The 24,087-nt window shown below is 48.8% G+C and overlaps 1 protein-coding gene and 1 long non-coding RNA gene across 10 annotated transcripts in view; one reads left to right on the top strand and one right to left on the bottom strand.

The window, feature by feature from the left end:
- Window positions 1–5,156: 5,156 nt before the first annotated feature.
- On the bottom strand, window positions 5,157–22,081 carry LOC141974829 (uncharacterized). 2 transcript variants are annotated; one of them, XR_012635822.1, is made up of 4 exons: window positions 22,005–22,081; window positions 7,133–7,382; window positions 6,312–6,431; window positions 5,157–5,293 (listed from the first exon to the last, which is right to left on the bottom strand). It is a non-coding gene; the product is annotated as an uncharacterized LOC141974829 (long non-coding RNA). The 2 variants fall into 2 exon arrangements; XR_012635823.1 differs by lacking the exon at window positions 22,005–22,081 and adding an exon at window positions 21,418–21,653.
- Window positions 19,870–24,087, top strand: part of SMARCA4 (SWI/SNF related BAF chromatin remodeling complex subunit ATPase 4) — a 56,818-nt gene continuing 52,600 nt past the window's right edge. For 4 of the 8 annotated variants that reach the window (XM_074934827.1, XM_074934826.1, XM_074934819.1 and 1 more), the window contains exon 1: window positions 19,871–20,000. The gene's annotated coding sequence lies outside the window, so the exon portion shown is untranslated. Of the gene's footprint in view, window positions 20,001–24,087 lie in introns of all 8 variants that reach the window. The other 4 variants (XM_074934824.1, XM_074934822.1, XM_074934825.1 and 1 more) reach the window with 2 other exon arrangements.

Here is a 24,087-nt window from a genome sequence, read left to right as displayed (position 1 = left end):
GCTCTTCACCTACGTTCTCTTTCTTTCCCATTCGCTAATTGAAGGCTCGACCTACAGTGAGCCTCCCATACCTGAGTGGGGTAGCTGCACAGCGGGCTGAAATCAGGGCTGATCAATGTAGACTAGGGGGTCGTGAGGTTATTATGTGGGGGTTCCCGAGCTGTCAGCCTCTATCCCAAACCCCTCTTTGCCTCCAGGATTTATAATGGTGTTAAATATAAAAAAATGTTTTTAATGTATAAAGGGGGGTTACACTCAGAGGCTTGCTGTGTGAAAGGGGTCACCAGGACAAAAGTTTGAGAATCACTGGTGTAGACAAAGCCAGAGTCAGTGAGTCTCCAGATGGAGGGCAAATTATCAGCCAATGAGATCGGGAAGAAGTGCTGAGTAATTTCTTACGTGATGGCCAGATGTTGCATTTGGGTCACTGCCTGGTTCTGACCCAAGACTGTCACAGGCTCATGTACCATGATTATCTTGTGTTTTTTGTCGATTTACAGAGCACGTACCAATTCTATGAGTGGATCTTGGGGGTTTCAGGACACGGACGGACGTCTGTGACACTCCGTCAAGGATTTTGATCAGTGTGACTTGATGCTTCCTGGCATTTGCTTTGAGTTCGGGTGTGAACACACCAAAAATTGAGCCGAGACCATAAATTAGCCTCCCATTTGATCACAGCTGGGGGCAGATTCACCCCAAAAGTCCATGAACCTTTCAAGTAATGCAGGCTGGATTTTGTAATCCAAGTGACTCACGTCCTGTCTCTTCCCCGTCAGTGATGCTTCTCTGTGGTTCCTTTCGCTGCTGGTAATAAGAGTCATGAGAGCTTGGAGACTGTAAAACCAATGTTGTTGCTTTTGCAGGCAGGTCAAAGGCTGTCTGTTCTGCCCCCATGAAACCACCGGCTTTGTTGCATCTCACTTTCCCTGGTTAGAAGGGTTTCTCTCATGGCCCGGTCCAAAGCTCAGACTCCACAGAAATGTCTGTTGCCTCTAGTGAAACACTTCCTGTTGTCAGCCAGGAGGTGTTTGCCTTGGCCACCGGCAGGTTCTGCATGGGTGCAAATGGAAGGGGCGAGATCTATGAGCCGAGCTTTCGATTCAAATGTGACGCAGGTGTAAGAACCACTAGCTCCCTCGGAACATTTGTGGGTTCAGGAAAGATCTGCTGTGGAACTGGGATGCTCAGCTCCGACACCCAAGTAATCCTGTGACTGCCACTCGCGGATTGAAGATGGTGGGTGCTCTGGTGGTTAAAGCACTGGGCTGGGACTCAGGAGATCTGGCTTCGCTGTCCGGTCTTGTCCTGGGCAGGTCACTTAGGCCCAGACTGGGGCCTAGATACCTTTGACAGACTCCCACTGAGCATCTGGCCTGTAACATCTTCATGCCTCAGTTCCCTTTCTGTGAAAAGAGAATGAGCCTTCCTTTGCCTGTCGTGCCTAGCTTGCAAACTCTACTGGGATCTTTCTTGCTACGTGTCTGTGCAGCGCCTGGCACTATGGGCCTCTCACCTCTGTTGTGGCCTCTAGAGCAGTGGTTCTCAGCTGAGGTATGTGTACCCTTGGGGGTGAACAAAGGTCTTCCAGGGGGTACTCAACTTATCTTGATCAGTGTTTCTCAACCTGGTGGTTACGGGACAGGTTTGGGGGATTGCAAGTATAGGGGCTGGCAAGCAGGGCAGTTGCCCAGAGCCTCACACCACAGGGGTCTCTATGAACCTAAGTTACATGCTTCAGCCCTGGGCAGCAGGGCTTGGGCTTCAGACAAGGCTCACAAGTGGAAAAAACCGGCTGAAGTATCACACTGAAATGTAACTGCAATATATTCCAATCCATTTATTTTCTAATGCTATGGTAAAAATGAGCAAGTCAGCCATTTGTCAGCACTAAGAGGCTCTGACACTTGGTTGTATTTTTATGTCTGATTGTGCAAGCAAGTGGTTTTTAAGTGAGGTGAAACTTGGGGTACGCAAGACAAATCAGACTCCTGCAAGGGGTACAGTCGTCTGGAAAGGTTGAGAGCTGCTGGCCGAGACAGAGCAGCTGCAGCACCGTTCTCCACAGGACTGAAGAGCACTTTGCAGAGCTGGGCAGCTGTCATTTCCACCTGGTTTACAGATGAGAAAACTAGGGCAGGTGATTTGGCCAAGATCACAAAGTGACTCAGTGGCAGACCGTATTCTCTCGCTGCTGCTTATGAGTAATGGGACAATTTTCTGACCCCAGGCCTGTCCTCTGACCACTAGGTAACCGTGTGCACATTGAGAGTGCAAGTTACTAGCATAAAATTACCGATGGTACCGTCTACCCTCTCTGGCCCTAATCATGGGACAGAGCTGCTTTGAATCGTGAACTGCGTTAGAGATCTAAGTCACAGAAACGTTACGCCGTTCTAGAATTACATAATGCAGTTAAACGCCCTGCACATCTTAATGCAGCAGGAAAAGCAACGAGGAGGCGGATGGAGGCCCGAGACAGAGAGCAAAATCTGTGCAGAAGCTTTGTGTGTGCGTAGGGGGAAGATGGCAGGGAAGGGAGACAAGAAGACTGTTCTGGGTAACTGGAAGGAGCCGGAGATCGAAAGATACCAGATACCAAGAGAGGGGTTAGGGCAAGAAGTATCCCAGTTTTGTTGGCTGTTAGACGGTGGTAACCTTGTGCCACCTGCCTGGCAAACCTGAGTTGAGAGACTGGCTCTAAACGTGACGCTCCCGTGGGCTTAGACCAAAGCAGTCCCAATGGCTGCCAGCGAGGTAGGGGGCACCTTCTCCCCACCCCAGCCCATGTAATAAAAGCCCTCGAGAGCCCAGGGGCTGAAACTGGCCACGTGTGGGTAGACTGGTGACTCACTGCTCCATCTTCCTCCACAATCCAATCTTAAATTCTGGGGCGCTTTGTTCTCCGTGGCACTGCTCCGGCATGGAAAAGGGGCTTCCAACTGAGCGTCAGTTAATCTGTGCCCACTGTAACAAGGCCCTTTTTGCTGCTGAATGGCCGTAAAGAGACCTGCGTGTACATGGGAACCGGGCCCTGTGCGGATCTAAAACTGCAGTTCTCCCCTTGATAGATCGCTCGGAAATAGACCAGAGTCCACTGAGGAGTCTTCTGGGCTTTGAACCAACTCAGCGGAGAGATGGGGAATCTTAAAGCAAGAGAGATAAACAAACAAGCCCGAATATCATTTCTTCCCTTCCCCTCAGTTGTTCCTATTGTCCCTAGGAGACAGACAGATGAGGGTGATTTTAATAGGGTCTAATGTTGTCATGGAGACAACTGCTCCGTTGCTATTAACTGCGATCATGCCAGCTATTACCCTGGTAAAAAGAGTGTGAAGAAATTAATGTATCAGAGGCACCCAGGAATTGGGGAGGCCGCTGCTGTTTTTGGTGGAAAGTCTATTACATTGTCTTGTATTCATGGATCGATGCCCGCCTGAGTGGCATGCACCCTGCTAGGCCAGGGCTAAGGTCCCGAAGGAGGTCTTTCAAAGGCGCTTTCCCCTCCGCCGCTTCGTCTGAGGGCCTGTTTGAAGGTCACAGGGAAATAAAGCAGCGGCAGTGTTAGATGTTGGTAGAAAACTGTTAATGGGAAAGAATCCATCTTGGAGACGGTTCACACTTGAACAACAGAAACAGAAAGAAGAGGTGGTGAGGGCAGATAATTGGGAGTCAGGACACCTGGGTTCTATTCCCAGCCCTGGAAGGGAATTGGGGTCTAGGGGCTACAGCAGAGGAGGTGGGGACAGGTGTCAGGACTGCTGGGTTCTGTTCCAAGCTATGGGAGAGGAGTGGCGGCCTAGTGGTTAGGGCAGAGGAAATAGTAATAATGCCTAGCTCCGATATAGTGTTTTTCCTCAGTGGATCTCAAAGCGCTTTACAAAGACGGTCAGTAGCATTATCCCCATTTTACAGATGGGGAAACTGAGGCACGGAGCGGGGACGTGACTTGCCTGAGGTCACTCAGCGGATGGAGCAGTGAGTCACTCTGTGTCGCAAGTCCCAGCCCAATGCTCTGCCCACTAAGCTACGCTGCGTTCCTTGTGGGGAGGCCCAGCTCTGCCACTGCCTGGGAGCAAGTCGCCTCCCCTCCGTTTCCTCACATATCCCAGCACTAACCCGGGGATGATGCAGACTTCCCGGGGCTGTTCTGAGGCTGAGTTTTCAGATCCACGGATGGAAGCACTGGGGAGAGGCACGTATCCCCTCTCTAGTGTGCACGACCCTCTCTGGGCAGACTCCATCTCCTAACAGAGGCCGGGAACCTACAGGACGTACTTTTTTGCATACAGGAATTAAAAAAAACCTTCCCATTTGTGCCCATGCGCAGCCCTAGCATGAGGCATGAAAGTCTGCTCCCAGACCAAGCCATTCCCGATAAACTGGCGCTCGTTCCTCTTCCATGAATAACCAACTCAGAGCCAGAAGGAACCATTGGGCTCATCTAGTCCGACCTCCTGTGTACCACAAGCCAGAGAACTGCCCCAGGATCATTCCCAGAGCAGAGCTTTTAGACAAACATCCAGCCTTGGTTTACAAATCGCCAGGGATGGAGAATCCGCCATCACACTTAATGAAGTTTAAGCCTAACAATTCATTTCCAGAGGCCTCCGTTTGCCTCTCGTCCAAAGGGAAAATTCCAAGTGGCTGCCATGGAGCGAGACCTCGGGGCGCACTTGTCCCAGAAATGGAATGGGGTGACCTATGGCTGGGATCCCAGATGGCCAAAGCAGTGAGCGAGGATATTCGAACTTTGGTGAAGTCCCTGGCCCTGGACTAGGTCCTCAGCACCCACCGTCACCCTCTGGAAGAGAGAATGGGAAGGGTATCTGGGCAGTGAGCTGTTTAGCACAACACTCAAGTGCACTAGGGAACTCTGTTTGCACTAGCAGAGTCTACGTGCAGCCATTAATGTGTGCAGCACGTCAGTGCACTTTAGAAATCTCACCTCTGTAGCGTGTTGCCGCTCCGTGTAGACAGAGTCTGTGTCGAAGGGTTGCTCTGCACACAGTTGTTGTACGGGTATAACTATCTTGGTTGGGGTGTGATTTGATTTTTTTTTTTTTTTTTTACCTGCAAAAATTCAGGTGATTGATTTGGCTGCTAAGCGGTCAGGAAATGCAGCACTGTGTACACAATGTGTACGATTTTTGGGGGGGGGGGGGGGGGGGAGTTGGTTTGCGTCCTGTCTGTGTATCATCCATGAATGCTCGTGGTGTGCAACCGGGCATTTCATCAAACCCACGTAAATAAAACTAAGGAAAGTGAAGGAGGCTTCTCCATCCAGTGGAACCTGCAGGGGGGATTCAGGGAGTTACAACATTAGTGACCTTAGTTAATGGTGGGTTAATTCCTAGGCTCTTATTTTTAATGATCACAAGAGGCCAGGGCCAGGGCAATGGTGCTTCCCAGGCATCTCCGACTCCTAGCATCTTACTGGGGCTTTGGGGTTGTATATGGTGTCCTGCACCCCCGACGCTTTGTTCGTCTCGTCTGTTTAGCTTGGCAGCTCTTCAGGGCAGGGGCTGTCTCCTGCTCTGTGCGGTGCCTAGCACAATGGAGACCCCGCTCTTGGTTGGCCCTTGGGCATACCATAATAAACAGGATTAACGCTTCCTCCGTACCGCCCCTGACACCGCCGAGCCCTGAGCGCTGCCCTGGGACATTGACTCAGAAGAGGGCGCCATGGAGAGCCCCTGTTTAAGTGCTGACGCCCCTGGACCCTGCTGAGTTTCTGAGCACTGTCCTGACTTGAGCGCAAGACGGTATGGCTTCAGGCCCTGGGGGCGGGAGCAAAGGCCTATGTACTGCAGCTGGGGGAGGATTTGGAGGGCTGATAAGGTCTGAGACCCTGAGAGCGACTCCATTAAGTTTATCCATTTGGTGCTGCTGGTGGAGTATATTTCACTGGCAGGGGGCAAAGCCGAGCGAGTCTTTTGTCCTTGCACCAAACTGCAAATCTTTTCCCAGCAAACCCATCAGCTCAGGGGATTGCGCGCCTGCCAGAGAAAGCAGCGAGGGAACTTGCAGTCGCTGGGCTGTTTGCAAGCCTCACTCCAGCCAGCTGCGCCTGCTTCACAGCCCGTCGATACTGTGGGGCTGAATTCAACCCCCGAGCTTGACAAGTCTTGTAATGAAGCGCCACGGATGACCGAGAAGCTGCAGGGAGCACCCCAGCTGCAGCTGCTGGAGCGCAGCGTGGCTGATGGGTTTTATTGCCTCCCCCACTAAAACAACGGTCAGTTTCTCTCTCTGGCGCCCAGAATGTGCTGTTTGTGGTGACTCACGCCTGCAAAGGGCTTTATACTCACAAGAGCAGCGCGGAGGAGGAGTTCCGCGGTTCATGCAGAGCCGACGATGCAATGACTGTCTTTGTTCTGTGCATATACAGCGCCAGATCCAATAGGATGCTGATCCATGACTCCTAGGTGCTATGGTAATACAGATCATTAATAATCATTGGATCGTACCATCCAGCATATGTGCCCCATCCCCTCTAGCAGGTTCCTGGAACATGGCTTCCCTTCCCTTCCCCGGTGCCATGCCATGATCTTTGCTCTATTTGTATTATTACTTAGGCAGTGCCACATGCTTTCCCCCTATACAGCAGGCCTGGTGTTCTGTACCGGCAGCAGGTAGATGTAAGGGAACCATAACACCCCCGCCCCACTACAATCGGCCTGTAGCTGTCGTTATCCTGCTTGGAGGAAAATAAGGCTAGTCGGTTCCTTTGCTAGATTACTGGATATCCTATCGATAATCTGAATCCTTGGTTCCCCAGTTGGGGAATCGTGAGGTACACTAAAGAGTGACTCCCAACGGAGGCCAGCTCCCACATGCTGTCTCAGTCCATGGGGAGGACGCTCCCAGCTGCCACCAGTTGTAACATGGATTCTAACAAGCATGGGCCAGCAAATCTTGACGATTGGCCCATGGTCTAACCTTGCTCCCAGCCCCAGCAGCTCTAGGGTGCTGTGATTGAGTCTACGGTCTCTCCCATGATTTGCTTTAGCCAGGCTGGGATTCAGGAAACCCCAGTGTAGTGGCATTTAGAGTGGGGCCACCCTGCACCCTTGGGTAAAAGTACACGCACTGGCTTTGACTGAGCTCGCGTGCTAAAAATGCAGCATACCTGTGTCAGCAAGGGCTAGCTACCCGTGTCCGGTCCTGTCCAAGATCCTAGGTTCGTGTTTGAGCAGGTAGCCTGAGCCGCTGTGGCTGCACGGCTATTTTCACCGCACCGGCTTGATCAGAACTAGCGCCTGTATGTCTATGCAAGCCGGAAATTACCCCTCCAAGCTGCAGGGTGAATGTACTCGTCGGCAGCAAAGGCCAAGTTGAGTGAATCTGGAAGCTGTGGCGTCATGTCTGTGTCTGGCGTCCTAAATGAAAGAAATCCCTTTTATCTTCATTGCAACTGAGTAATGCCTCTCTTCTACTGCAAAAGACCCTCTGTGGTCTCCTTGACAACACAGTAAGCTCAGGGCTACTGTAATGTCTCGCAGAGAAGACGTCTGCAAGTGGGCTCTTTCCCTGTTCTTTGTTTAAAATGCTTGGTGGTGGCAGCATAGGGTTCAAGGACAAGGCAAAGTTTGTACCTTGGGGAAGTTTTTAACCTAAGCTGGTAAGAGTAAGCTTAGGGGGTCTTTCATGCAGGTCCCCATGTCTGTACCCTAGAGTTCAGAGTGGGGAAGGAACCTTGACATGGCTCTCAACCTTCCCAGATGACTGTACCCCTTTCCGGGGTCTGATTTGTCTTGCGTACCCCAAGTTACACCTCACTACTTGCTTACACAATCAGACATAAAAATACAAGTGTCACGGCCCACTGTTATTGAAAAAAATGCTGACTTTCTCATTTGTACCTTATCATTATAAAATAAATCAACTGGACTATAAATATTGTACTTACATTTCAGTGGATAGTCTATAGAGCAGTATAGACAAGTCATTGTCTGGATGAAATGTTCGTTTGTACTGACTTGGCTAGTGCTTTTTATGTCGACTGTTGTAAAACTGGGCAAATATCTAGGTGAGTTGTTGGACCGCCTGGAGGACCCCTGCGTGCCCCCAGGGGTACGTGAACCCCTAGTTGAGAACCACTGTCATAGAGGGTAGTAGAAGCTCTGAGGCCGGACCATGGGAGGTGCTGTGCTCTAGTCCCACTGGAGGTGAGAATTACATGCTGGGCCTAACTGCTTAAACAAAAAGGCCATCTGTGTCGATCTCTCTCCATTTTTAGGACAGACTGGGGGTGGGGAAGTGGGGTGAAGTGCAAGGAGATCAGGTTTAAATAGAAACAGACAACTGACCTGCCCACTTCCTCAGGAAACGCACATGGTAAGCTGACCCCTCTCCTCCCCGCCACCATCACATGGAAATGGAAGACAGCCTCTGCCCAACCCTTTTAGAAACGTGTGGGTGGGGAGCCGGACGCGATTAATAACATCAGCAGGAAATGCTAATTACAGCAGGAGCAGGATCTTTGCCCAGAGAGTTATAGGCCTTGGCCTTCAATTTGCTCTTTGACTTAATTATTTCTCTCAGTCTCTTTCAAAAGTGTTATGAGTCTTTTGAGAAATCAGAGCGAAGAATCAGAGTGAAACTTGCAAGCCGAGTCTCCCCCACCCCTGCCTTTCCCTGGCCGGCTGTTAACACGGGTGAGGAATGATGGCAAAGAAAGCAGCTCCTTGTACAGACCTAAATAACTAGCGTTTTACATTTGGATCCCCTCTGCACCTCCTAAACCACCTCAAACCATTCCAACCAGAAAAGGGGAGGGGAAAGATTTTGCTTTGTCTCCTCAGAACTGGTGGTGCCTAAACAGGAGGCAGAAAAATAATCCCTCCATTCCTGAGGGGAGACTGAAAATCTCAGGCAAAGCTCACATGTCTAAGATATCTAAATGACTTAGGCCCCTCAGTCCATTTTCAAAAGTGATTTAGGCAACTAGGGTGTTAAATCTCATTAAAAGACAAGGTTCCTAAGGGCTCCATGGCAGATTTTAAAAGGTATTTTGGTACCTACAGATGGAGATAGAAGCCTAGGGGGATTTTCAAAAGCACGTAGGTGCCTAATTGACTAGGCCTCCTTGGTGCTACGGTAATACAAATAATAGGTGCCAAAGGTCTAGATCCTCAGAGGTATTAGGTGCCTAATTCCCATGGGAGTTGGGTGCCTAAATACCTTTGAGGATCTGGGCCAAAGCCCTGGAACTTGGGCACTTTTGAAAATTTTTACCCTTAGTCTTTAACTTTTTTTGTTTGACTCTCTTATAGATACGAACGTTAAATGCATCCAAAGGATTATCAAAGCTGGACTGGCAGGTAGGAATTCCTTGTCCCAGCTCGTTAGTTTGCGGCAAGATCTCCGGCAAGTACCCTTTCTCTGTGCTTCAGTCTCTCCTTCTGTAAAGTGGGGATAATGGTACTTAACTACCTCGCAGGCTGTTGTGGGCAAGTTGTCAGGTGCTGTGAAGAGGCTTTAATCCACAAATATCACAGTTTGCGTTTGGGAGTCAGACTGAAAAAAACGTGGTCAAAACGTAGGCAGAAAAGCAACAGGAATGCTGTCAGCAGAACGAGCTTGTAACCAATGTGGGTGCTTAAGGGATTATCTCTCTGTGAGATCTGGATGTTTTAGTAAGCTACCCGCTTTGTCATTTGGGCTACTCACATGAATCTTTTGTATGTAAACAGAGAAAATCGTTTGATTTTTCTCTCTCTCCAAATAGCTGTGACCCGTGAGCTGACTGTAAACGTCTGGACCCACAGTTCCTTCTTTTCCCACAAACTTTGCCCTAACACTTTCTGTTTCCTTTTCTTAAACTTGACTGGTCTACATGCTCTTCTGCAATGCTCCTGGGAAGCCAAGGGACAATCCTTTCATTTTTTCTAGCTTCTCTATCTGCAGTGCCATTAAACTCTTATTACAAACCTGTTAGCTTTTCTTAGTGAGCTGTAGCTCATGAAAGCTTATGCTCAAATAAATTGGTTAGTCTCTAAGGTGCCACAAGTACTCCTTTTCTTTCTACTTCATCGTTGTTGGCAGTTTCTTTAAGCATCAGCAATCGCAGTATATGCCAGTACAATATGCGGCAAGCTCCAGTAGCTCTTACTGTAAATACACCCGGAATATACTGTACTGCCTACACACATGCGTGCGTATCCAAGATGGAACTAAAACAGACAGGAGACTAATATGAGGGAATATAAGGGGGGTGTTGCCAACTTGCACATGTTTAATGCAAGTCTCGTGATATTTGGTGTGTTTCTTAAAGGCCTAGCTGCCAGAGTCGTGGTATTTATGTGAAACTCTCCGCTTTCACTGAAAACAAATAAAAGTAATTTTTTTGCCTTCATGGCTACAAAGCTTAAAAACGTGACTCCTAAATGCTTCAAAAGTCAGAAGGCAAACTTAAAAAAAAAACCCAGATATATTAATTTTTAAAATCTCGTGACTTTTAAGCCAATTGCGTGATTTATGGGGAGGGCTGACTCATTACTCTTTCATGTTTGGAGTTGGCAGTGCTGCAGGAGTGTACAGGAGAATGAAAGATATAGAGAACGTTAAGTCCGGTTTTCTTTTTTCATAACATTTTTAACATCCTTTTTTCTGTCTTGTTAACTGCATAAGACACAGTCTCTCAAGGGAGCTAAATATATACTGGATGTAATTCCATTGGCTTTACACTAGGGATGAATTGGGGCAAACATGTTCCCAACCTTTGACCATTATAACAGGCTGCAGAATTTGCTTGTGCTATTCTTCTTCTGAGGTCCTAATGTGCTCGCTTACTAATTTTAAAGCTGCAAAAAGAACGCTAAAAATAACATCCTTCAAGATGTATAATCTTCTGCCCTTGATTTATAACTCTAAATTCTGCTGCGAATAAAAATGAAGTTCCCACTCTTTCTGCTTTGAAAGTCCTTTTTGATCTCTCAAGTTCCGCCTCCTAGCTTTGCATCTCTGGACTCAGAGCAGGGAAAAGAGGAAAAGGATTTATGAGTCGTCATCAAATGTAAGTCCTCTTTAAACCCACCTTCTGTAAGAATTTGCTTCCACTCCTGTTTACCAGAAAAAGCTGCCGCCATGCCTCTGTTTGAAGATTTGGTATGTGCTGCCTTGTAAGAGAGTCGGTAGCATTTTTCCACAGTTACAGGTCATCCTGTATGTTAAGCTTTAGCAAATTTCCACAAAGTATCTATGCAAACTCTACTAGCTCCAGAATTCTGTGCTAGCAGGTACCTCTAATATGCATATAGTGACCCTAATTTAGCATAACTTGTTTAAGGAACAGCGCATCAAACATTTAGTCCTGCCATGAGTGCAGGGGACTGGATTAGATTACCTCTGCTCTCGAGGTCCCTTCCAGTCCTGTGTTTCTATGATTTGTATGGTCTGAGTTTCTTTCATCTCTTTAAAACTATTTTCCAGTTTCTCTGGTCTCTGTTTCACATTCAAAGCATAAACTTTACCATTGATACATCCTCCAACAAAATCATGCATGCTTTTGATGTATCATTGCGAGCCTGATTCTCCAAACATTTCCCCAGCTGAAGAGTTTGTACCTTCTACAGCATCTGAGTTTTCATCTCAAGGATATGGGGGGTGGGAAATTGCTGGTAGCGGCATGTTCACTGGTGATGGGTTGTTTTTAAAGAAGTCAGTTTTCTTTCCTTGGGGGATTAATTTTTCTCTGTATTTATGCTGTAAATTAGCATTTTAAGATAGAGAAGGAACTCACCATGCACTGGTGTATGTTTTGTTCTCATTTAATGGGTCCTCATAAACATGTTGCTGATTTTGGAAGCATCCACCATGCTGGATTGTTGTCTAAATGGCCCTCAATCCCCCCGTTAGCATTTCTACCACACAACTTCTTTATTATTTGTGTGCCAGTGGTGCACAGAGATCCCTAGCAAGATTGGGGCCCCATTCTACAAGGCACCATACAGCCACACTGTAAGAGACGCTCCCTGCCCAGAAGAGTTTACAATCTAAAGGAACAAGACGGTGGAAGAAAGTAGTAGCCCCCTTTTACAAATGGGGATTTGAGGCACAAGAAGGTAGCTCTACACAGCAAAGAACCCATGGCAGCGAGTCTCAGAGCCTGGGTCAACTGACTCAGGCTCACGCTACGAAAAACAGCCGTGCAGACATTCGGGCGGGAGCTCTAAGCCCCTCCTGCCTCACCAGGCTTCAGAGTCCAGCCCGAGCCCAAATGTTTATGTTGCAATTTTTAGCCCACCGGGTGAGCCCAAGTCAGTTGACTCAGACTCCAACTCACTGCCAAGGTTACAGAGGAAGTGCGTGGAAGCCCCCAGAACTGAACTCTGCTTCCTACCCCCTTCACCATAAAACCATCCTGACTCTAATCCTAACCCCCCTCATTCCAGGGCTCTCGGACAATTCATGTTCTGGGCTGCACTTTTGCCAGTGACATGTCCTTTCTAGTGTAGTCCAGGAAACTCGCATGGTTTTGATTTTGAAAGGCCCACAAAGATATTTGGCAAACCATCAGTCCCCGCTGTGGTCTTATCTCTCTTGGTATTTTGAAAACAAATGTAACACCCAGCTGAGATATTTAACTTGGAAATGTGGCAGCTGTGTAGAGGAGCTCAGAAACTATTTTTGAACACAATGTCATGAGGAGATTTTTTTTCATAGTCAGAACAATTACAATCTATCTGCTCAATAATAATAATACTTAGCATAGCCAGCATTACTCTATCTTGCGAACATTAATTAATTCTCACAACCCCCTCTGAGACTGTATTATCCACATTATAAAGATGGAGACACTAACGCCCGTATTCTCAACAGGGCCACTCATTTTGACTAGCTCTGGTTTTGCATCACTAATTTAATACACCGTAAGCCTGATATTTATGAACATAAGAACTGCAAGCCTGGATCAAACCCGAGGTCCATCTTGTCTTGTCTACGATCTCCACCAGGGCCCAGCACCAGATCTTCAGAGGAAGGTGTAAGAACTTTGCAGTGGGCAGTAGTGAGATAATCTTCCCCCTGCATTAGGTCTCCTCTTAATCTCTAATCGTTAGAGACTGTTTTAAGCCCAGAAACATGAGGGTTAATATCCCTTCCAGAGTTTGTTGGTGATTATTATAACTCTGGATATTCTTGTTATCCATATCAGTGTCCAATCCCCTTTTGAAACTTCCTAGATTCTTGGCCTCAATGACTTCCCGTGGCAGATTTCCAGTCTGATTGTGTGAAAAAATATTTCCTTTTACTGTTTCTGCACTTGCCACCTTCAGCGATACTGAGCACTGACAACTCCAAGTGAAGTCACTGGGTGCACAACACCTTTAAAAGTTAGGCCTGAACTCAAGTGGAACACCCCAAAATTGAAGCACTTAAAATAGACCCTGATCCTGGTAGTCACTATGCCCACACAGAGCCCCACTGAGTTCATAGCTTCTTAAGGCTAGACAGGGCCATTTTGATCTTCTAGTCTGATTCTCCTAACACAGGCCAAGGAACTGCACTCTGTTTCTGCATCAAGTCTATAGCTTATTGGTGAGACAGATTAAATCTTTTAGAAAGACATCCAGTCTTGATTTAGTCATAGAGTTCAAAGCCAGAAGGGCCTATTAGATTATCCAGTCTGATCTCATGGGCCATTAACTTTCACCCAGTTATCTCTATACTGAGCCCAGTATCTTGGTCTTTGACTAAAGTGTAATTTACGTTTGGCAAAAATATATCTTCCAGAAAGGCATCCAGTCTTGAATTGAAGACATCAAGGGATGGAGAATCCACCATGTGCCTTGGAAGTTTGTTCCAGTGGTAAATCACCCTGTTTTTTAAAAAAAAAAAAGTGCCTAATTTCTAATTCTGTTCCAGTGATTATTTACCCTCATTGTTAAAAACGTGCACCTTATTTCTAGTCTGAATATGCCCAGCCTCAGCTTCCAACCATTGGATCTCATGACTGTTTCTGAAAAAGAGCCATCTATCAAAAATCTTTTCCTCACGTAGACACTTGTAGACTGTGCTCAAGTCACCTCTTAACCTTCTCTTGAATAAAGCAGGGTGAGCTTCTTTAGTCTCCTGCTAGAAGGTGTTTTCCAGAACATAAATCACTCGTGTGGCTCTTTTCTGAACTCTTTCCAATTTTTCAATATCTCTTTGGAAGTGTGGACCCTGGCACTGGACATAATATTCGAATAATGGTCTCCCTGGTGTCATATACAGAAGTAGTACCACCTCCATATTCCTACTTTATATTCCCCTGCTCATATATCCAAGGATCATACTCTCCCTCTTGAGCTGCCAGTGTGAGGCTGTAGCTAAGTTCAATTGGTATCACTGTCTACCACGAACCCAAAGCACTTCTTTGAGTCACGGCTTTCCAGAATACGCTCTCATATCTTACAAGCGTAACCTTCATTCTTATTTCCTACTTGTGAGCTTTGCTGTAACTGGAGTAGAGAAAAGAAGTTCTGAATTACACAACAAAAGAAGAATTTCTGCCAGCTACAGCTCAAAAAAAAAATCAAACCTGATTCCACCCAGGAATATCTTTCAGGAAACTATAAATGCCCATTTGCACCATCCCCTCCTTCATTTATTCCTACTAATGGAAAGTGCAAGAGAAGGGAGCAGATCACTGAAGGTATGTCTACACTGCAAGCTGAGATGTGATTACTGCATGGGTGGACATACCCCCACTAGCTATCTGCACTGTCATGTCTAAAAACAGCAATGTAGATAGATAGGATCCCAGCTGCGCTTGTCTTGCTCTGAAGCCCCTGTTGCCCTTAGTATATACTCGCATTGCTAACCCATGCCACTATGTTTACACTGTCATTTTTAGCTGTGCTACCATGCGTATGGCTATCCATGCTGCAGTCACACCTGGGATTACACTGTAGACAGACCCTGAGACTCAGAACTCCTGGGTTCTAGTGTCAGCTCTGCCACCAACTCGCTGTTTGGCTTCAGGCAAATCGCTGCCTCAGTTTACACACCTGTCAAGTGTTTTGTAGATGTAAAGTAGCACATACGGGCTTGTGTGTTAACGCTCTGTTTTGCTGTTGCTTCTGCTAAAGACAATGGTAATCTGTTAGCATTCAAACTACACAGCGGCCGGGAAAGAGGAAAAAAATCAATCGGCAATAAACACGTTGGGCTGACTGTTGCTCCACATGAATTTTGAATCAACAGCGTCTGTCTGGCACCAGCGACTATCAGGCAAGAAAATGCAAATCTTCCCTATCAGAGTCGGCAGCGCTCTTTGATTTAGGCTCATTTAATAAGAGTAGGGTTTACAGATTTGTCTCTTGCTGTTACCTGCAGCAAGCACTGAAGTTCTTTTGTAAAATAACAAAAGAAAACCTTCATTCTGTGACAACAGACTCAATGGTCTCCTTTGCTGCAGTGAAAATTAAATGTTTTTTTGGGGGGAAAAGGATAATATGGCATTCTGAGCATGTACTGCTGTAAAGCTCCATGAATAATGTGCATGTTAATTGAAGCTTAATAATATCAGTGCTTCTCAAGGAATGAACTTGAGGAGGAAAAGCTTGAATAACTCACACATGCCTGTAAGGGTGCAATCTCTTAAGATGGAACACTCATGCTAGATGAAATAATCAAGTTATATTCATCTGTCAAACTGGGCTGTGAGGCAGACAACTTTTAAACTAGCTGGCACAGAATAAATATTGTGTGCTTGTATTTATAGATGCATCCTTTAGTTTATAGCACCCATCCTGATTCCAGCATGCATTCCAGATTCAATAGGGTGTCCCTTCACCCACCACCGAAAGGCAGCCATCTCTGGGATAGAAGAAGGCAGGCAGTACACAACCCAGGACTGCCAATAAAATGGCCCCTTCTGTAACTTTGCCCTCTGCATTGTACTCAGAGCAGTAGAGGCTGGAGACTTCTGAAAGTGGAGAGACAAATCTAACTCCACGCTCCAGCGGGGGATTGGGAAAAATGCTTCCTTAAGAAATGCTGGTGATTTTTTTTTTATTGAAATTGCACTACTGTATTGTGTTCATTTCAGCCACATTATACATCTAAGCTTATCTTGACCATTTTATGTAAGTTTCTACATGCCAGAATGAAGAGGCCTAACATAAGAGACTGAGCTAAAAGTCTCACAGGTACCCACACTTCAATCACTTCCGCAGAAAGAGGGAGAGGTGAAGAGAGAAAGGAAATAAGGAGAAGCAGCGGCGGTTGGGAGAGATGTCCAGATACAAAAAATCCCCTTCCCGAATGAAACACGCTTATCATGTTTCTGCTGTTTTCTCCTCTAAGATGATTTTTTCCCCCCTGCCATCTCTTATTGCCTCTCTCTCATCTTCCTGTTCATATCACTCCCTGCCCAGGATACAGAGAGGCCTGTTAATATCAGTCCTGTCCTCCTCCTTTGGTTTTTTTTCCTGTTTTCTCTTTATATTTCCCTTTCCCACCGCACTTCTCTAAACACAGGAGAGGCATGGCAGTGGTAGGAAAAGTTGTTTGTGCTCCTTCCATTCCAACAGCCATATCTGACAAGGTCACTGGCTAGCCCTTGCCCACGAGCTGTACCAGAGCCACCCCCACCATCACATAAGTACCCACTTCCACTCCATTCTCAACCCTCACATGGCTGGAAGGGGAACTCCCTTTCTTTCCACCCCAGCATCCCTTTTCCATCCTCCATGACTGCCAACACCTGTGCCTCCACCCTTGAAGGATTTAGGAGCCCAGTAGCCTTTACTGGACTCCACTGAGGTACTGCTGCCTACTTCCCTAACTTCCAGTGCACTGTACATATATTAACAATCCTGCATACACTGCGCAGTGCTACATAAACAATCGTCATTCTCAAACATCCATGTCTCCCACAAGCAGATTACATTCTGAAAGCTTTTGCCATGGAAAGGTTTAGGAGTTTTTTGTGGAATCAAGATTCCTAATCCAGGCAAGGAATCCATGTGACTGGGCACTCATTTTTTAAAAATCTAGAAGGCAAGAGACAGGAGAAAATGGAGACCGTGAAAATCCATCCTACCAGGTATCCTGACATGAATTTTTGCCTCCAGAAGAGCATGAAATTTAGCTGAGGGGGCAGATTCTTCACCCTGCTGAGCTTCCAGATGCCAGCTAGTGCAGATTACAATAGTCCTTTGGGTTGGGCGGAGAATCAGAGGCCATAATTAGCTCTCCAACACCACCTGTTAATTGTAATAGAGAAGCAGGGCCTAGGTTTTGTGGGAGAGGCAAACTGTCTCCATTTTGGGTGGGGTCCACAAGGTCTTTGCTGCCCATGAAAGAAGTACTCACCAGCATGTGCATACCTTAGGCAATTTACTCCACTGATCACATCACATTTCCACTCTGAAATCTGTTGACATCAGCTATCTAAGCTAACACCTTCAGAGGTACCACTATCTCCTCTGACCCTATCAGTTCTCTCACACGAGCAGGGTCAGGCTGGGGCAGTAGTTGGATGAATGATTCAGTAGAGTGCTTTCTCCTCTGAGTCAATGCTCCTTAATGGGTGCCGTGTTGCTGCAAAGGCTAGGTTTAGATTAATCTTAAAATTTAGAAGCTGGCCACTAAACACTGGCCATTTTCAGGTGTTCTGGCCCATTATGCAGACCTAAATTCCCCTGCTGTTTCAACTGTATATAGGGCTCCTTATGTCCTGCCCTAAACTATTATGTGATGTTTTCCATGCTGTTAAACAGGTGCTACATTCTGCCCCAGATGTAGTTGAAAGCATTCCTATATTATATACCTCACAGAAATGTGGGGATGCTTAGTGTATGTTTATAAAGTGCTTTGAGAGCCTTGGAAGAGAGGGTCTGCAGAAGGCCAAAGGATTATTTAGGCAAGTACACACCAGTTTTCGGCTGTCACATGACCTAGTGTGCTGACTGAGATGGCCTTTCTCACTAGATGCTGCAAATAACAATGCATAAGCAGAAATGGAAGTCTCATCAGAGGAAGCCCACACTGTGGCCTCTTTCATGCTGAAAAAGAATGGGACAGATCAAGAGAATCCCAGACGCTAGTGCTGGCAAAGACCGGTTAGATTATCTAGTCCACCTTTTCTACTGATAATTTCACTCGATAACTGCCCTGTTCTGTTCTTTCCCTCTGAAGCATCTGGTACTGGCCACTGTCCAAAGACAGGATACTGGATTAGATGGACCACTGATCTGACCCAGTATGGCCATTTTTACATTCTTATAGGGGGAGGGATAGCTCAGTGGTTTGCGCTTTGGCCTGCTAAACTCAGGGTTGTGAGTTCAATCCTTGAGGGGGCCATTTAGGGATCTGGGGCAAAAATTGGGGATTGGTCCTGCTTTGAGCAGGGGGTTGGAGTAGATGACCTCCTGAGGTCCCTTCCAACCCTGATATTCTATGATTCTATGAAGATTTCTCCTTAAAGGTCTCTTTTCAAAGGTTTGGTCCAGTCCCAAACAATATGGCTTCCACAATTCCTCAAGGAATCATTCCCCAGTCCAACACATTTCATTCCCAGGGAACTCTCCATGAGTTTCACCCTAAAGTTCTCATCTCTTCATTCACCCCATTCACGCGAGCTATTGTCTCCTCAGGCCCCTTCCATCAACACCACTAATCCCGACTGAAGAAGACGGTTTGTTCACACATGGAAGAAAACCCCTTTCACTCCCAGGCTGTGAGAGAGTCCCCAGGAGAACCACCAGCTCCTGTCTCCCCATTCCTGCCTCTTTCATCATCCCCCTCCTCACTTTGCCCCCCTCCCATCACCACTCAGCCACCATCCTTCCCTTCCCCAGGCACTCCTCCATCAGCCCTTGCCTCCTCACTCCCCCCATTCTCCTCCCTGGCTTCTTCCATCACTCCTTAGCCCCAATTCCCTCACCCCCTCCTCCTGAGCCCCCACAGCTTCCCCTCCCCATCAGCACCCTATTCTCTTCCCCCACTCCCCTCAGCCCCTTCCCCGCCCCCTCCCCTCAGCCCCCAATTCTACTCCCCACCCCCTCTGAGCCCCTCAGCCCCCCATTCCCCTCCTGAGCCCCCTCCCCTCAGCCCCCCCATCCCCCTCCTGAGCCCCCTCCCAAGCTCCCCTCCCTGCCCCCATCAGCCTGCTAGTCTACTCCCCCTCCCCCCATCAGCCTATTCTCCTCCGTCCCCGCCCCCCTCCTGAGGCCCCCATTCCTCTCAGCCCCACCAACCCCCTCCCCTTCGCCGCAGTGGCGCGGGCACTGCGCATGCGTGGCCGCGGCGGCGGCTCCTAACTGGAGGTGAGGGGGAGGCCGCTCGCATCGCCAGCGCGCGCCACCAAGGAGAGCGGGCACAGCTCGCCCCCTTTGCCCCCGCCCACCGCCGCTCGAACGCTTCCCTCTCCTACCTCATTGGCTGAGGCTGGCTGGAAGGCGTTAGCGCGTGTCCCTTTCCTTAGCGCCCATTGGCTGAGCGCGAGAAACCCCCGGCTGCGAGGGGTGGGGGAAGGGAGAGCCCTGAGATACTTTCCCATTGGTTGCCGCGCCGAAAGCAGTGGGCGGAGTTATATCGGGATCGTCTAGACCCGTTGGCCGAGGCATGCGTCATGTTTCTTCCCATTGGATAAGGGCGGTTGGGGCTCCACCCTCCTTGGCTGAGAGAGGGGAGGAGCGCGAACCACCCTCACGGCTCTGATTGGCTGTGCAACTCTGACGCGGACGCGAAGGCGAGGCTGCGCCCATAGGGAGGAGGAGAAGGAGGGGGCGGCCGGGTGATTGAGCGCGCGAGCCCCGCTAGGGCCCGCCCATTGACCGAGGCTGCCGCGAAGCGCGCGCGCGCGCGCGGTGGAGTTGGACCGGGAGCGCGCGCGCTGCTGCCTTCCGCGGGGGCGCGCGCAAGGGGGAGCTCGAGCGTCTCCCTCACACACGGCAGCGGCGGTTCCTTTGTCCCCCCCAGATAGAGACCCCGGGCCGGCCGCCCGCCCGCTCGCTCCCCGGCGGGGATGGACCCCGCGAGCGGCTCCTCCCGGGACGGGCACGGTAAGTCCGGGAGGCCTGACACGCCGCGTGGGGGGGGCCGGCCGGCCGGCCGGCCGGCTCCCCCATTGAATGAAATGGCGGGGAGGAGCGAGGGGCTGAGGGGGCTACGGCGGCCCGGGCGGGTCAAGAGGCCTCCGTGATTTCCCTTTGCGAGAGATCGGCCAGCCCATTGTGTGGGATAGGGGAGCAATTAATAACACCCCCACAACCCCCCCATCAGCAGCCCGGGGCACGGCCCCCCCCCGCTAGCATCCTCCCTTCCCCCGTCCCTGGGGCCCTCCCCCCATTGACACCGCCATCCCTGGTACACGTCCCCTTCCCCCACTTACCAGCACCCCCATCCGTGGGGCACGGCCCCCCCATTAGCATCCTCCCTTCCCCCATCCCTGGGGCCCTCCCCCCATTGACACCCTCATCCCTGGTACACATCCCCTTCCACCCCTTACCAGCACCACCATCCGTGGGGCATGGCCCCCCATTAGCATCCTCCCTTCCCCCGTCCCTGGGGCCCTCCCCCCATTGACACCCCCTCCCCCCATTGACACCCCCATCCCTGGTACCTTCCCCTTCCCTCCCCTTACCAGCACCCCCATCCGTGGGGCACGGCCCCCCCCACTAGCTTCTTCCCTTCCCCCGTCCCTGGGGCCCTGCCCCCATTGATACCCCCATCCCTGGTACACTTCCCCTTCCACCCCTTACCAGCACCACCATCCGTGGGGCACGGCCCCCCATTAGCATCCTCCCTTCCCCCGTCCCTGGGGCCCTCCCCCCATTGATACTCCCTCCCCCCATTGACACCCCCATCCCTGGTACCTTCCCCTTACCGGCACGGCCCCCACCCCCCCGCTAGCGTCCTCCCTTCCCCCGTCCCTGGGGCCCTGCCTCCATTGATACCCCCCATCCCTGGTACACTTCCCCTTCCCCCCCTTACCAGCACCCCCATCTGTGGGGCACGGCCCCCCCACTAGCATCCTCCCTTCCCCCGTCCCTGGGGCCCTCCCCCCACTGACACCCCCATCCCTGGTATACTTCCCCTTACCCACACCCCCATCCATGGGGCACTGCCCCCTGCTAGCATACTCCCATCCCTGGGGCACTGTCCCCATTAACCCCTTCCCCCCCCATTGACACCCGCCTCCCTGGTACACTTGGCACTGCCCCCCACTAGCACCCTCCCTTCCCCCATCACTGGGGCACTGCCCCCATTATCCCCCATTCCTTGGTACATCTGTGCCATCAGCACCCCGATCCCTGGGGCACTGCCCCCCCACGAGCATCCTCCCTTCCCCCACCCATTGACCCTCACCCTATTAACACCCTGTCTGTGGTACAGTTCCCTCTTCCCCCATCAGCATCCCCACCCCGGGGCACTGCCCCCCCAGTAGCATTGTTCCTGCCCCCATTAGCACCCACATACCAGTTACACTTCCTCTTGTTACTGTCCGTTCTCCCCCGTTAGCACCCCATCCTCGGTGCACTGTACTCTGCTAGCATCTCTTCTCTCCCTATCAGCACCCCATCTCTGGTGCACTGCCCCCATTAGCATTTCCGTTCATTCTGGGGTTCGGCCCCTCCATCAGCATTGGCCCCTCCTCAAGCATGCTGTCTGTTAGCATCGATCCCTCCTGCCACCTCCATTCACGAATCCTCTCCACCCTCTCCCCAGTACTGGCCCACCCAGGGGCTGTGCCCCCTCCTCCAATCAGCCTCTTTCCTTCATCCTTTCTCCCAGTGACACTGTGCCTTCACCTCATTAGCATCCCCCTCCACCCAGAAATTTCCCTGCTCCTCAGTGTCTCACTCTTTAGGCTGGGGTACTTCCCCACCATCAGTGTCTGTTACCCCATCCAGTCTACCCCAAGGTTACTGCCCCCCATAAGTATCTCCTACTCTGTGTGAACCGGTTTCACCCATCAGCATCTCTCCCCTCCCCTCCCAATACTGCCTCTATTTTAGCATCCTTCCTCCTGCCAAGGGACATGCCTCCATCAACCATTTCCTCACCTCATTTTAGGGATCCTGTCCTCACTATCATCATCTGCCCAGCCCTGAGGAACTGCGTTTCCCCATCTCTTCCCTCTAGCCCTCTGGCTTGCTGTTCTGCCCTCAAGAGCTATACCCCCCCCCCCCTCCTTGGGTGATGTGAGGGGTGTGGCCTTAGATTCCTCAGGCCTACAACCTCCAGGCTGGACCTCCTACACATGTGCATGCTTTCCATTCATATATATATTGTGGGGAGGGTTCCGATTTTCCATCTGCCTGGGGCAGATCCACAGAATCAAGCCCAGTCACTTGTGCTTGCAGGAAGGGCTAGAAATCCTCTCCCCTAGCTGAATCCCATTGCCTATGCTCCCATTTCCTGGAGAGACACCCCTGTTCTCATGTGTTGGGGGAGGAGGTTAAAAGGTGCACCATTAGCAGCAGCAGCTGCACCAAATAGGCACATAACCACAGGCAACTCCACCGGCAAAGCCCATTGTCAGATGTGTTGGGGGAAGGGGTGAAAAAGAATTGCCCCAGTTCTACTCAGCTCATTTACATGAATTTGCGGGTGGGGGCGATTTAAAGAGGATCTGCTCACAAAGCCCATTAATAACCACCCCCTCTGCCCACAGCATTCTCCTCCCCCCCCCCCACACCCACATGGCTTTCTGATACACACAAAGCACATTTAAATATGAATGGTTTCAATATGTTGCACAACTTCCACTTGGAAATCAATTGGAAATAAAAGCAATATTTACTGATACCCCAATATTTTAATGGTGGGTTTTAACTGTTCTCCTTCATCACCTGTTTTTGGGACAAATTTGTATCGCCTTTGTTGGTCACACAATAGTTAACAATGTAGTCTAATTGTTTTAAGGCAGAGGCTCTTTGTTGTATTTTGTAACATTTGTAGCAGGTTTTTAATAACTGTCAAATATATTGGCTAATACACCTGTTTTTGTGGTGTGTGTTTCTGAGGATCATTCATATAAAAAGTCTTTTTAATTCAACGTTCACAAAATGCCCTACATTTTTTAAGATACTGCAGGTTTTGATGTGTATAAACTTGACACAAATATTAGCCTGCGTTGAAGTCTGAGACATTTAACTATATATTAAATAATACCTCGTTCTAAATGTTAGATATTTTTACAAATGTTTTTTCCTCATTCCCATCTTTGAGAGAGAAATTACTCTAAGTATCTGAATTTCTCTTCTGCATAATTGTTTTAATGTTCAGATATTAGATGCAATATCTTTATTTTAAAGTACAACCCAATTTTCTGCATGTCTCCTTCAGAGATGGAGGAGAGTGGCAGATATTTGACATTTGCTGGGAGGATTTCTTCAGGTTTTTGACTGGTAGACTTGATATATGTCTTTGCTTTGGTCCCTCAGTGTAATGACAGATAAATGGTATATAGCGTGTTCCGATCACTGTGACTGTGCTTTGCTAATCTTCTTGCCATTAAAATATGAAAGGGGATAAGCAAGTTAACTGAGGGAATCTGTTAATTTTCTGTTAAAATAATTTATATTTTCCTTTTTCAAAGATCAGAATCTAAAGAGAAGCAGAAGTGGGGATATAATTAAAGGATTTGTGCAGCTGTTTTTTAAAATTCATGAGTTGCATTAAGATCGTATAAAAATGAGTGGCTTTTAAGTGTAGCGTATTTGATTACCTTTCTACACAGGTTGGGTTTTTAGCATAGTGGAACATACTTATCACAGTAGACAGTTTAAGAAGGAGGTCATCCCCAACTGAGACTTCTGTGGCCTGTTTCCTTATTCTTTGCAGCTGGTATTTTCAAAGCAGTTGAGGGGATTTGGGTGCCTGACTCCTTTGAATTCCATCCTTTGTGTTATTCGGGGATGAACCTCAAGAAGAGAAAATGTGCTTTTTAATTTTATCTTTAATGCCTGAATGGTTTTCAAAGGTTTTAAACCTTCCCAAGGCTTTTATTTCTGTGTAATGAGAATTCTGCTATCATTTTCTCTGTTAAAGAAAACTCAAGTAAAGCTGATACTCCACAAATTATAAAAGATACTTTAGCAAATAACTGTTAAAATTGCAAATGCTTAGTTTTTTAACCAACTA

The sequence above is a fragment of the Natator depressus genome, chromosome 20, assembly GCF_965152275.1.
Source record: "Natator depressus isolate rNatDep1 chromosome 20, rNatDep2.hap1, whole genome shotgun sequence".
In the NCBI taxonomy this organism is placed as follows: Eukaryota; Metazoa; Chordata; order Testudines; family Cheloniidae; genus Natator; species Natator depressus.
Note: the sequence above shows the minus strand (reverse complement) of the source record. Positions and strands in the feature narration are given on the sequence as shown.